This window comes from Rhinatrema bivittatum, chromosome 1 (genome assembly GCF_901001135.1).
Source record: "Rhinatrema bivittatum chromosome 1, aRhiBiv1.1, whole genome shotgun sequence".
NCBI classification, from domain to species: domain Eukaryota; kingdom Metazoa; phylum Chordata; class Amphibia; order Gymnophiona; family Rhinatrematidae; genus Rhinatrema; species Rhinatrema bivittatum.
The window spans coordinates 511,925,417-511,938,866 of NC_042615.1; the positions used below are offsets into that span (position 1 = coordinate 511,925,417).

General features: G+C 44.0%; 1 protein-coding gene across 1 annotated transcript in view; it reads right to left on the reverse strand.

Moving 5' to 3' along the window:
* The window catches only part of LOC115098474 (mucin-2-like), a 105,219-nt gene that overhangs the window by 39,760 nt on the left and 52,009 nt on the right, over window positions 1-13,450 (reverse strand). The gene's annotated exons all lie outside the window — the stretch shown is intronic.

The following is a 13,450-nucleotide window of genomic DNA, read 5'->3' on the forward strand; positions in this document are numbered from 1 at the left end:
AACAAATTCACAAGGTAACTTCAATAACATTTTCTTATGTAATAAAAACTTGAACCTGTCACGGTTTAGTCTGCCATGCAGCCTGGGCCTCACCGTGCCCTGATGCTGCCTACTATACCTCCCCACCAGCAGAGGCCTCTAGTAATCTCTGCTTTGTTCCCCAGCAATTTCCTCACTAGCCACCTGATCCAGTCTGTCGTTCAGCCTCTACTCTACCAAGGGTCCTCAACGAGCTTAACCTCCAGCCTTTCCAAGCTCCTCCTCACTACTCATACCACATCCAAGCTCCAGACCCATTCAGTCCTGCTTTGCAAAGCCCAAGATGCCTTTTCATGAAGTCAACCTTGGCTCTCTGACCTGGCCACTCTAGTCTTATACCTTGTAGCCTCTAGGCCTTCTGCTTTCTTGCTCTTTGTCCTGTGGCCTATCTAGGGCTTACCTTGCTTTCTGGCCTCAGACTTTTTGTTTCTTGCTCCTTCCCTCATGGCCTACTCTAGGCCTTGAAATTGCCTTGGGGCCTCCAGGCCTGCTCTACACTTGTATCTTGCCTTGCGGTCTATCCAGGATTCTCTGTATCTAGGGGCCTTTGGGCCTACAGCCTACTAGCCTTCAGGCCTCCAGTCTTACTGCCTTTGGGCTTCTATATTCTTTGTTCTGTGTTGTCTTGCCAAGTCCTTGTCCGGTCTTCTCTTAGTCTGTCTTGTCCTGTCCTGATTCTGTTTGGTCTCGCCATGCCTAGCCTAGTTCTGTTTCTGGTATTCACTCCCTGTCTTGTCAATCCCTTATCTTGCCCCCAGCCACTGGCTAGTTCCAGTTCCTGTCCAGTATCCTGCCTTGCCTGTTTATCCCCCAGTCCACACTCAGTACCTTGCCTTGTTCCTGTTTGTGTTCAGTTCCAGTCCAAGCTCAGTGTCCTGCTCCAGTAACTGCTCCAGCCTGTCTCTGTCCACAGTGCAAGCCTTGCATCGTCCAGCCTGTCCAAGTCTTGCCTCGTCCAGCCTGTCCAAGCCTTGCCTCGTCCAGCCTGTCCAAGCCTTGCCTCATCCAGCCTATCCAAGCCTTGCCTTGCCCAGCCTTGATCTAGCCTGCTCTACCTTGTTCCAGTTTATCCAGAACTCACAATGATGTATTGCCATAGCAAAAACCTACTGGTCCCCAGAACCTAAGGACTCAACCTATGGGAGAGGGGGGCTGTTTAAGTGGAAGTCCTTGCCTTGTAGTCCTGTACTACACCTGGGGTGGTGTACCCTGAGTCCAGCACCGCACCCCATGACAGAGACAGTATCTTGAATCTTTTTGCAATACAAAATCTATTTAAAAATTTATTGGACTGTTTGAAGTAACCAATGATTAAAAAATGCATATAACCTAACTTAAAAACATCAGAATGCAGAGAACTACAACAGCAATAAGGACAAGAGATAATAATTGAAGAATGAGTAATAAATTAATGGGAGACCTTAAGTATCTTAAGACAACATACTGACTATTATGTGAAAATTGTTAATTATAATTCCTGTACTACTAGCCTGATGTCTTAGACCTTTAGGTAATATGTATTAGAACATCTCATTAAATGTATAATAATCCCTATTTATTAATACTACCTCCGTAAACTGTCATTAGTTGTTGATTTCTAGCATGACTGTTTCTTCTGTAAACCGTTATAATCTTTATATGGAACGACGGTATATAAAATGTCTAAATAAATAAATAAATAAATAAATAAGGCAATAAAGGCTAACTTTTGCCAGAAGTGCCTAGCATGACAGGCCACTGTTCAGTTTTACTCTGGACTTATAATGTATATCCTGACAAGTACTTGTGACTTGGATTGGGCACTGTTGGAAACAGGATATTGGGCTTGATGGATCTTTGGTCTGACCCAATATGGCAATCTTATGTTGTTATTATGTACTGGATGAAGGGCTATTTCAGCTTATGTGAGCAAACTCATCCTAACTATCTTTTATTACTTTCATTATGCTCACTGCTTCGAGAAATTTTTTAAACTTAAAAGTATTGGGGAGAAGTAAAACTTTTGGGGCAGCGCTTCTCAACCGGTGTGTCGCCAAGCACCGGCAGGCGTGTCGCGTGCTCCCAGTCTCTCCCGCTGCTCTTCCTTCCCTGCTGCCATTGCCACCGTGCTATCAGTACGTTCAAGCCCAGTGGGAACGGCAGCGGTGGTAGAAGAAACAGTGGCATCTGCAGCTGGCCTTTTCTTCTTCCCGCGTGCCCTCCCCGTGACCCAGAACAGGAAGTGATACACTGTGCGCGGGAAGGAGAAAGAGCTGTTCCATGTGGAAAAATAGCAGCGGCGGCAGCAGCAGCGGCCCCCGAGCAATCGAAGCAGCCGTTAATCGGGAAAGGAGACAGCAGCATGAGCCTCCCGCGGCCGATGGGATTCTTCTTTCTTGGCCTGCGGGGACTGGAGGAGGAGGCTGCTGCAGCTACCATTTGTGCTCGGGGGGGGGGGGGGGGAGGGAGGGAGAAGAGGAAATGAGTGAGAGAAAGAGAAGCAGCCAGCCAGCCAGCCTGTGTGTGATTGAGAGAAACTGGTCAGAGAGTTGATGTGTGTATATATGTGAGAGACAATGAAAGTGACTGCTCAGGGAAATGACTGATGTGTATGTGGGAGTGGGAGACAGTCATGGAGGTGACTGATGTGTGTGTATGAGAGAGAGAATAAGCATGGAAGTGAGAAATCTGGGTATGTGAGAAAGCATGGGCGTAAGAAGCTTGGTGTTGTGGGGGGGGGGGTGGAGTGAGTGAGTGAAAGAAAGCATGGGAGTGAGAAGTGGGAGTGGGAAGCCTGTGTGTGTGTGTGTGTGCATGCATGAGAGAGAGACTGGGTGATAAGGTGATGGTGTGTGTGAGAGAAAGAGACTGGTGTGTGTGAATGTGAGAGAAAGAATGTGATTCAGGGAATGAGAAGCCTGTGCACGTGGAGAGGGAGCATGGAAATGAGAGAGAGACTGGTGTGTGTGTGTAACAGAGAGAAAGTGATTATGGGAATGAGAAGCCTGTGCATGTGAAGAGTGAGCATGGGAGTGAGAAACCTGGGTGTGTGAGACACAGCATGGGAGTGAGAAGCCTGTATATCTGAAAGAGAACATGGGAGTGGGAAGCCTCTGTGTGTGTGTGTGTGTGTGTGTGTGTGTGTATGCATGAGAGAGGTCAGGTGACTGGTGTGTGTGTGTGTGTGTGAGAGAGAGAGAGAGAAAAAAAGTGATTATGGGAATGAGAACCCTGTGCATGTGGAGAGAACAAGCATGGGAGTGAGAGACTGGTAAGTGTGTGTGAGACAGAGAAAGTGATTATGAGAGTGAGAAGCCCATATATGTAAGTAGAACATGGGAGTGGGAAGCCTGTGTGTGTGTATGGCATGAGAGAAACTGTTCAGGTATGTGTGTGTCAAAGACTGTTTGGGAGATGATTGGTGTGTGAGAGACAGAAACTGGTCATGGGGGCATGACTGGTATGGTGTGTGTGTGAGAGACATGGGCACTAAGGAAGAGAACCATGAGTATAGAGCTTAGCTTCTACTGCTGCTTCTGGTGTGTGCCACGGCCTGCATGGAAGAGGAGTAGGAGAGCTGCTGGAGGGGGTAAGTAAAGGTGGCTTTTTAAGTTTATTTTTCTTCATTGACTGCCATTTTAATTATTTAATATTATGTGATGTCTGCTTTTTTGAAATATTTTATTGGTGTTTGGAGAATGTTTAATAGTTTTTATGAGTTTTTAATTGTTGGATGTTATTCTGTTCATACCTGTTTTGAAACATTTATTCTGCTTATTAGTATAGTTTTACAATTATTTCTGTGTGGGGAACTATAGCTGCTTACTAGTTCTGTTTTCCTAATAAGAGGTGTATTGGTTTTTAGGGCCTGATTTAATATTTGTAGTGTTTCCTTTTCATAGATAGGGTTGCTCCTGTTTGAGTGTATTCCATAATACAGGTGTAACTGTGTACGGATTAGTTTATGTGCATTACTACAGATCCTGGGAGTATGTTAGGTCGGTTCTGTGTCTGTTACCGAGATGAGATATTTTACTAGCATGTAAGCGTTTGTATCAGTCTTATTTGTTGTGTTTTCTCAAGAGGACATGCATCGGTGGCAAACTACTGTCTTTTCATAAGTAGGGCTATTGAGCCTGGAAATAGAAGGAGTTTGAGTTGCTGTTACTGAGATGACACCAGAACCAGAATATCTTTTTTGTAGGGTGAGTTGTATGGGGAATGTCATAATTCTGCTTTACATCCATTATTGTGGGTCAGGGGGGTTCCCGTGGATGCAAACTGTACTTTTACATCTAGCCCCGTGACGATCATGGGTCAGTGTGTCATGCATGTGAGAACCATCTGTCAGGTGTGTCCCGACAGAAAAAAGGTTGAGAACCACTGTATTGGGGTATATTATTTAGTGTGCTTGTGTGTCTGTTGTCATAATCCGCTATGCTGGTGGGAGGAGCAATCAGATAGGAGGAGCAATCTGATGTATTCCGTAGGTGGAGTCAGCAGTCTGTTGTTATAGACTGCTGGAGATAGTAGTGGTGGATCCTTTGGCCGGTGGCAGATGACCACGCCCCCGGGGGAAGATCCCGAGAGGGACCACAGGCTAGGCTTAGAGTATGGAGACAGACACACACTAGTTCTTTTATTAAACAGGTTTTGAAACCACCAGAGGTGGCAGTAGTGAGCTGGAGTGCCCGGCAGGGCTGACGTCCCTCAGATAATGAACAGCTGAGCTGCTGAGCTGCTGAGAAACTGTAGACAGTGAGTAGGCAGGGTAAGCCGAGTTCATGAACAGAACGTAGATGACAACACTCACATATATTGGTCTCATGGAGCTCAGGAGCTGGAAAGGTTAGGCCCTCGAGGAGCGAGTATCTGGTTCCAGGGAAAGCTCTGAGAGAGCGATGGTAACTCTCGATGTTGTAGATGGTGATGGCTTCCAGGCAGAAGAGAATAGCAGATAGTCAGGAACAGGGCCCTCAAGGAGCGAGTACCGATTCCTGTTTGTAACCCGAAAGCCAAAAAGAGAGAGCGAGGCCCCCGAGGAGCAGGTACCTTTGGTAAGTCTGAGGAGGCAGAGTAGTTAGAAGAGTCCTATCCCTTGCTAACTCTTCTGTTAGTGATATCAGAGACCTTAAATATTGGAAGCGGATGATGTCATCTCAGGGGCACCCCTGAGGTTCGCGCCCTCGCTGGTACTTCACTCGAAGCGCGTGTGCTTGTGCGCCCTAGGCTTCAGGCAACATGGCAGATCTGCAGGGTCAAGCCGGTCCGGGGACGCCGGAGGGAGATGGCAGGGAGACACCGTGGCATCCAGCCGTCCTTCAGACCTGGAGGGAGTCGCCACAGAGGTAAAGAGGGCAGTGTGAAGACGTCGGGCAGCAATGGTCGTAATATCTATATTGAATAGCTAGTCAGAGGTCAGGCAAAAACCAGCAGCTTTCTGTGTTTTGTGTTAAATAGGTAGTCAGAAAGGCAGGCAAAAAACAAGTTTGTGTATTCTGTATTAAAGAGATAGTCAGAAAGGCAGCAAAAAAACAAGTTTGTGTGATTTGTATTAAAATAGGTAGAAAGGCAGGCAAAAAACAGAAATTTGTGTGTTTTTATTAAATAGGTAGTTGAAAGGCAGGCAAAAAACCAGAATTTTGTGTGTTTTGTATTAAATAAGTAGTCAGAAAGACAGGCAAAAAACAAAAGTTTGTGTGTTTGTATTTCCCTACCCTCCCACCCCTTTTCCACCCACCTCAGCTCACCCTTTAATTTGTAGGCAGGTGACACTTTCACACACACAAAAATAAATAAATAAAATTTTAAATTTTAAATAATAATCAGCCTTTTAAATTAGTTTCAGAAATTCTCCACACCTTATCAAGAGTTTAATCATTCCCTTGTAGGTCACTACCAGATATAGGGGCGGATTTTAATCATTCCCTTGTAGGTCACTACCAGATATAGGGGCGGATTTTAAAAGGGTTACACGCGTAACCCTTTAAAAACCCTCCTGCGTGTGCCGAGCCTATTTTGCATAGGCTCGGCGATGCGCACAAGCCCCGGGACGCGTGTATGCCCCAGGGCTTTGAAAAAGAGGTGGGAAGGGGGCAGGGGCGTGGGCTACGATTTCAGAGCGGCTTCGAAGGGAACGGGGAAAGCCATCGGGGCTCCCCTAAGGCTCAGCGTGTGCAAAGTGCACAAGTGTGCACCCCCTTGTGTGCGCTGACCCTGGATTTTATAACATGCGTGCGCCTGCAACCAGGCGCGCACAAATCTACGCCTGCACATACCTGTTAAAATCCGGCCCATATAGTGCACACACTAATACATGTAAAGGATACTAATTGTACACAGTCCTACTCCCATAGCAACCTAAATCTTAATTAGGAACTGAACAAATTTAAGATGAAGGCAGCAGTCCAGCAGCAAGAGGGGAGCCTCCCAGTCTTCTGCATCAAGTAGCACATGTATAATTTTTTATCCGCTGTGAAGAATTGTAAGTGCAAAGAGCTCCTGTCCCTCATAGAATGAGTCTGATCTCTGGAGGATAGAGTGGCAGACCTGGAGGAGAAGAGGCAGACAGAGAGGTATATAGATGAGACCTTGAGAGACATCGTAGCCAAGTCCCAACTCCAATCTGGCAGCCCTGGTGCTGCCTTGGAGGAGGAAGATCTCATGATTGCAAAGCATCAATCTGGTGCAGCAGGAAATGATCCTGTAGCAAGGACCCGCTCTCCAGGTACATTGTCCTCTCGCATCAAAGATGTGCCCAGGAGGGAAGGGTTAGGTCGGCCGTCATAGTTGGTGATTCGATTATTAGGAATGTAGACAGCTGGGTGGCTGGTGTGTGTGAGGATTGCCTGGTAACATGCCTACCTAGTGTGAAGGTGGCAGACCTCATGCATCACCTAGATAGGATTTTAGACAGTGATGGGGAGGAGCTGGCTGTCGTGGTACATGTGGGCACTGACATACGAAAATGTGGGAGGGAGGCTCTGGAAGCCATATTTAGGCTCTTAGGTAAAAAGTTGAAATCCTGAAACTCCAGGGTAGTGTTTTCTGAAATGTTCCCTGTACCACGCGCATGTCCCCAGAGGCAGGCAGAGCTCCGGAGTCTCAATGCATGGATGAGACGATGGTGCAAGGAAGAGGGATTCAGATTTGTAAGGAACTGGGGAACCTTTTGGGGAAGGGGGACACTTTTCCGAAGGGATGGACACCACCTTAAGCAGGTTGTAACCAGGCTGCTGGCACTAACCTTTAAAAAGGAGATAGAGCAGCTTTTAAACTAAATCAAAGGGGAAAGCTGACAGTCACTCAGCAGTGCATGGTTTGGAGGAAGGTAACTTCGAAGGATACTAATGAAGCATTAGATGTAGGGCATTCCAACAGTGAGGTTCCAATAATAAGAAAAGTAGTCCAAGTGCCTATAATTAAAAACTCAGCTGAACTAAAAGATTCCAATTTATCCCTGTCAACTGAAAAGCAGAATGTTAATACAAACAAAAAACACACTTTGAAATATTTGTATACTAATTCCAGAAGTCTAAGAAGTAAGATGGGAGAATTAGAGTGTATAGCAGTGAATGATGACATAGACTTAATTGGCATCTCAGGGACATGGTGGAAAGAGGATAATGAATAGGATAGTGCTGTACCAGGGTACAAATTATATCGCAGTGACAGAGAGGAGTATGTTGGTGACAAGGTGGCGCTTTATGTTTGAGATGGTATAGAGTCCAACAGGATAAAGCTCCTACATGAGACTAAAAGCACAATCGAATCTTTATGGGTAGAAATCCCTTGCATGTTGGGGAAGAGTATAATGATAGGAATATACTCCCGTCCACCTGGCCAAGATGGTGAGACAGACAGTAAAATGCTAAGAGAAATTAAGGAAGCTAACCAAATTGGTAGTGCAGTAATAATGGCAAATTTCAATTACCCCAATATTGACTGGGTAAGTGTAACATCAGGATATGCTAAAAAGATAATGTTTCTGGATGAAATAAATGACAGTTTTATGCAGCAATTGGTTCAGGAACCAACAAGAGAGGTAGCAATTTTAGATGTAATTCTCAGTGGAGCACAGGATTTGGTGAAAGAGGTAATGGTGTTGGGGCTGCTTGGCAATAGTGATCATAATATGATCAAATTTGAATTAATGATTGGAATGGGGACAGTAAGCAAATCCACAGCCCTAGTGCTAAACTTTCAAAAGGGAAACTTTGAGAAAATGAGAAAAATAGGAAAAAACTGAAAGGAGCAGCTACAAAGGTAAAAAGTGTGCAAGAGGCATTGGCCATTGTTAAAAAATACCATCCTAGAAGCACAGTCAATATGTATTCCACACATTAAGAAAGGTGGAAGGAAGGCAAAACGATTACCAGCATGGTTAAAAGGGTAGGTGAAAAAGCTATTTTAGCCAAAAGATCTTCATTAAAAAATTGGAAGAAGGATCCAGCAGAAGAAAATAGGATAATGCATAAGCGTTGGCAAGTTAAATGTAAGACATTGTTAAGTCAGGCTTAGAGAGAATTAGAAAAGAAGTTGGCCGTAGAGGCAAAAACTCACAGTAAAAACTTTTTAAAATATATCCGAAGCAGAAACCTGTGAGGGAGTCAGTTGGACCATTAGATGATCAATGGGTTAAAGGGGTACTTAGAGAAGATAAGGCTATCATGGAAAGATTAAATTATTTCTTTGCTTCAGTGTTTACTGAAGAGGATGTTGGGGAGATACCCGTACCGGAGAAGGTTTTCATGAGTAATGATTCAGATGGACTGAACCTAGAAGATGTGGTAGGCCTGATTGACATACTGAAGAATAGTAAATCACCTGGACCGGATGGTATACACCCCAGGGTTCTGAAGGAACTAAAAAATGAAATTTCAGACCTATTAGTAAAAATTTGTAACCTATCATTAAATTATCCAGTCAACTAAGCGCACAATAAATTTGATTTGGTCATGGTTATAATAACTTCATTTATTTTAAATGGTGACTCCTTCTTTACATCCCACACAGATAAGGCATACAGTTTAACAGCAGTCCCCGACACGGTCCCGTGTTTCGCCTGTCGGCTGCTTCGGGGGGATTCTTAGTATATCTTAGTGGTTACAATCTTACAGGTCTGCAAATCAAATTTATTGTGCGCTTAGTTGACTGGATAATTTACGTTGTAAAGTGCACTTGGAGCTCTGGTTGTTTTGTTTGGACTAACCTATCATTAAAACCATCCACTGTACCTGAAGACTGGAGGGTGGCTAATGTAACCCCAATATTTAAAAAGGGCTCCAGGGGCAATTCGGGAAACTACAGACCAGTTAGCCTAACTTCAGTGCCAGGAAAAATAGTGGAAAGTGTTCTAAATATCAAAATCACAGAACATATAGAAAGACATGGTTTAATGGAACAAAGTCAGCATTGGCTTTACCCAAGGCAAGTCTTGCCTCACAAATCTGCTTTACTTTTTTGAAGGAGTTAATAAACATGTAGATAAAGGTGAACCGGTAGATGTAGTGTATTTGGATTTTCAGAAGGCATTTGACAAAGGTCTTCATGAGAGGCTTCTAGGAAAAGTAAAAAGTCATGGGATAGGTGGCGATGTCCTTTCGTGGATTACAAACTGGCTAAAAGACAGGAAACAGAGAATAGGATTACATGGACAATTTTCTCAGTGGAAGAGAGTGGGCAGTGAAGTGCCTCAGGGATCTGTATTGGGACCTGTACTTTTCAATATATTTATAAATGATCTGGAAAGAAATACGACGAGTGAAGTAATCAAATTTTCAGATGCTGCAAAATTATTCAGAGTAGTTAAATCACAAGCAGAATGTGATAAATTGCAGGAAGACCTTGTGAGACTGGAAAATTGGGCATCCAAATGACAGATGAAATTTAATGTGGATAAGTGCAAGGTGATGCATATAGGGAAAAATAACCTATGCTATAGTTACACAATGTTAGGTTTCACATTAGGAATAGGAGCTACCACCCAAGAAAGAGATCTAGGCATAGTGGATAACACATTGAAATCGTCGATTCAGTGTGCTGCAGCAGTCAAAAAAGCAAACAGAATGTTGGGAATTATTAGAAAGTGAATGGTGAATAAAACGGAAAATGTCATAATGCCTCTGTTTCGCTCCATGGTGAGACCGCACTTTGAATACTATGTACCATTCTGGTCGTCGCATCTCAAAAAAGATATAGTTGTGATGGAGAAGATACAGAGAAGGGCAACCAAAATGATAAAGGGAATGGAACAGCTTCCTATGAGGAAAGACTAAAGAGGTTAGGACTTTTCAGCTTGGATAAGAGACGGCTGAGGGGGGATATGATAGAGGTGTTTAAAATCATGAGAGGTCTAGAACGGGTAAATGTGAATTGGTTATTTACTCTTTCGGATAATAGAAGGACTAGGGGGCACTCCATAAAATCAGCATGTGGCAGATTTAAAACTAATCAGAGAAAGTTCTTTTTCACTCAATGCACAATTAAACTCTGGAATTTGTTGCCAGAGGATATTGTTAGTGCAGTTAGTGTAGCTGGGTTTAAAAAAAGATTGGATAAGTTCTTGGAGGAGAAGCATTACCTGCTATTAATTAAGTTGACTTAGAAAATAGCCACTGCTATTACTAGTAACAGTAACATGGGATAGACTTAGTTTTTGGGAACTTGCCAGGTTCTTATGGCCTGGATTGGCCACTGTTGGAGACAGGATTCTGGGCTTGATGGATCTTTGGTCTGACCCAGTATAGCATGTCCTTGTCTTAAAGAACTTTCTACGAGCCTTTGTGAACAGTGGTCAAGACAACTGGTCCTCACTACTCCCATGGGCCGAGTTTTCACACAACTCACATGTCCAGTCTTCCACCGGCTTTTTGTCCTTCTTGGTGGTCTATGGGAAGCAACCAGCTCTGCCTCTTCCAAAGGCGCTCCCAGTGCCTTCACCTGCAGCCCAGATTACCGCTCAGCAACTGCATACCCTGTGGAACTGCACTCAAGGTCGACTGTGAAAGGTGGCCGAGGAGGCCGAAAAGACGGCCAGTAAGCATCAATGGCCCTCACCCCTCTTCAATCCTGGAGACTGGGTATGGCTTAGCACCTGCCACATCTGGCTACTGGTATTGCCTATGAGACTGGCTCTCCGGAACATCGGCCCCTTCTCCAACAAAGAATGAATCAGCCCAATTACCTAACGTCTGAGGTTACCATCCTCATTAAGGATACATAACATGTTCCACGTCTCCCTCCTTAAACCCCTGGTGTCTTCTTGGCTATGCTGCAGGATCATGGAACCACAGGACCTAACAGCCAAAGAAGAGATCTATCAGGTCAGGGAGATATTGGTCATGCGACGCCATCACAAGAGATGGGAATACCTGATCACATGGGAGGGCTTTGGCCCCAAGGAAAACACGTGGGAGCCTGCAGCCAACATACTTGATAAAACTCTGCTCTGTCAGTTTCACACCTCGCATCCTGACAAACCCGGGCCTTCTAAGAGGGGCCGTGAAGGGGGGGTTCTGTTAAGAATCCCGGTCACGCCGGCCGGCACGACTGGACCCCCCTCACATGCGCCAGCTGGAAGCCTGATTCAGCCGCCACTCCTGGCCTCAGACTCTGCTCGCGGCCTGCTCCGGCGGCGACCAGGACGCCGCCGACTCCAGCTCCTCATGGTCGTTTCCCTAGGTGCGTGCACACACCGAAGCGCAGTATTTAAAGGGTGAGCGGCAGGAAAGTTCCCCACGGCCCGGATTGATGATGTCAGCCTTACAGGGTATTTAAACCCTGCCTCCTATCCCATGACTTTTTAGTTTTCTTAGAAGCCTCTCATGAGGGACTTTGCCAAATGCCTTCTGAAAATCCAAATACACTACATCTACCGGTTCACCTTTATCCACATGTTTATTAACCCCCTTCAAAAAAAATGAAGCAGATTTGTTAGGCAAGACTTCCCTTGGGTAAATCCATGTTGACTGTGTTCCATTAAACCATGTCTTTCTATATGCTCTACGATTTTGATCTTGAGAATAGTTTCCACTATTTTTCCCGGCACTGAAGTCAGGCTCACTGGTCTATAGATATTTTATCATGGATTTCCTCTGTCTTTATCTTAACAGTTAATTCCTTATCCACCTAAATGGTCATTGAGATCTGTAACCAGGACTTTTGATTATATCATATTAATTTCAGATAAGACTGGAAGGCACATCTTGCATATCATCTAATTATCAGGGTCCACTGCTTTGGAATGGAATCCCAGAGAATGTATGGAGGGAATCCAAGTATCTTAAATTTAGGAAACACATAACGGCGTTATTTAAACAGGCATTTGATGTATATTAATGAGCAAAGTGCCTACTGAGATTTATTTCAAGGTCTATTACTTTGAACTGGATTTTCTGTTATTGTGATTGTTTTTTTAATTGATGTCTTTAGCTTAGTAATGTTAATGTTATGTATTACATTATTTTTTATTGATTTGGTTTTAGTTACTTTTGTACACCACTTTGATTTATGCTGAAAGATGGTCAAATAAGTGAATAAACTAAACTAAACATGGCCTGCACATGCTCAGCTCTGAAGCTCTTGAAACTATAAAATCAACTATAATGGCGAGGCTCTCTCTCATGATATCACCTGCCTGTGAGGATTCTCACATCCCCCATATGCTTGAAAAACAAGAAATCAAAATTGTAAATTAAGCTTTTGGTCCTTTGAGAAAATAGGTGCTTCATGATCATGATATCAGATCCAAAACCATGATTTGGTTTTGGATTTATCTAACAATTGTGTTCCCCACCCTACTCTTATCAATCTGAAACTTGAACAACATACAGGATACATTAGAGAAGTATCATCAGCCCTGCCTGAGGAAGAATCTTCAGATTCAGGTAGAACACAGATGTACCGACATTAGCATCCTCTTGAAGCAAACACTACGAGCCTCAAGGCAATGATAATCCAACTTCAACTTTGCTGTGTGAGTCCTATCATCTCAATGTCTAATTCCAGATTCAAAATGCAAGTTCAATCCTCCCAGCTCAGTAAAGGAATACACTCAAGAGGAGAGCAGTGAATGTGCTTCAAGGACATCTGTAAAGTCAACATGAAGTAGTGCAACCTGACATCAACTTATGAGAGACTATTGCCTAGCATTGCCACAGATAAAGAAAAGGTTTGCAAGAAGGGTCTCTGGATTTTGAAACCCTATGATAGCAATATGAAAAAGTAAAGCGGGAGTGACAGAAATATCATGTGGTAGAACAAATTAATTTGCCAGAGCTATCCATTCCACTTAGAAATACATGCCCAAATTGCTTCATCAGCTATGCTCAGACCCACTGATAGGATAATCCTGGAAGACAATCATGCTCAACTGCAAGGAATTGTGGAAGAAGGAGAAGGTTATATCTATTCATTGCCCCTGCTCTTCCTC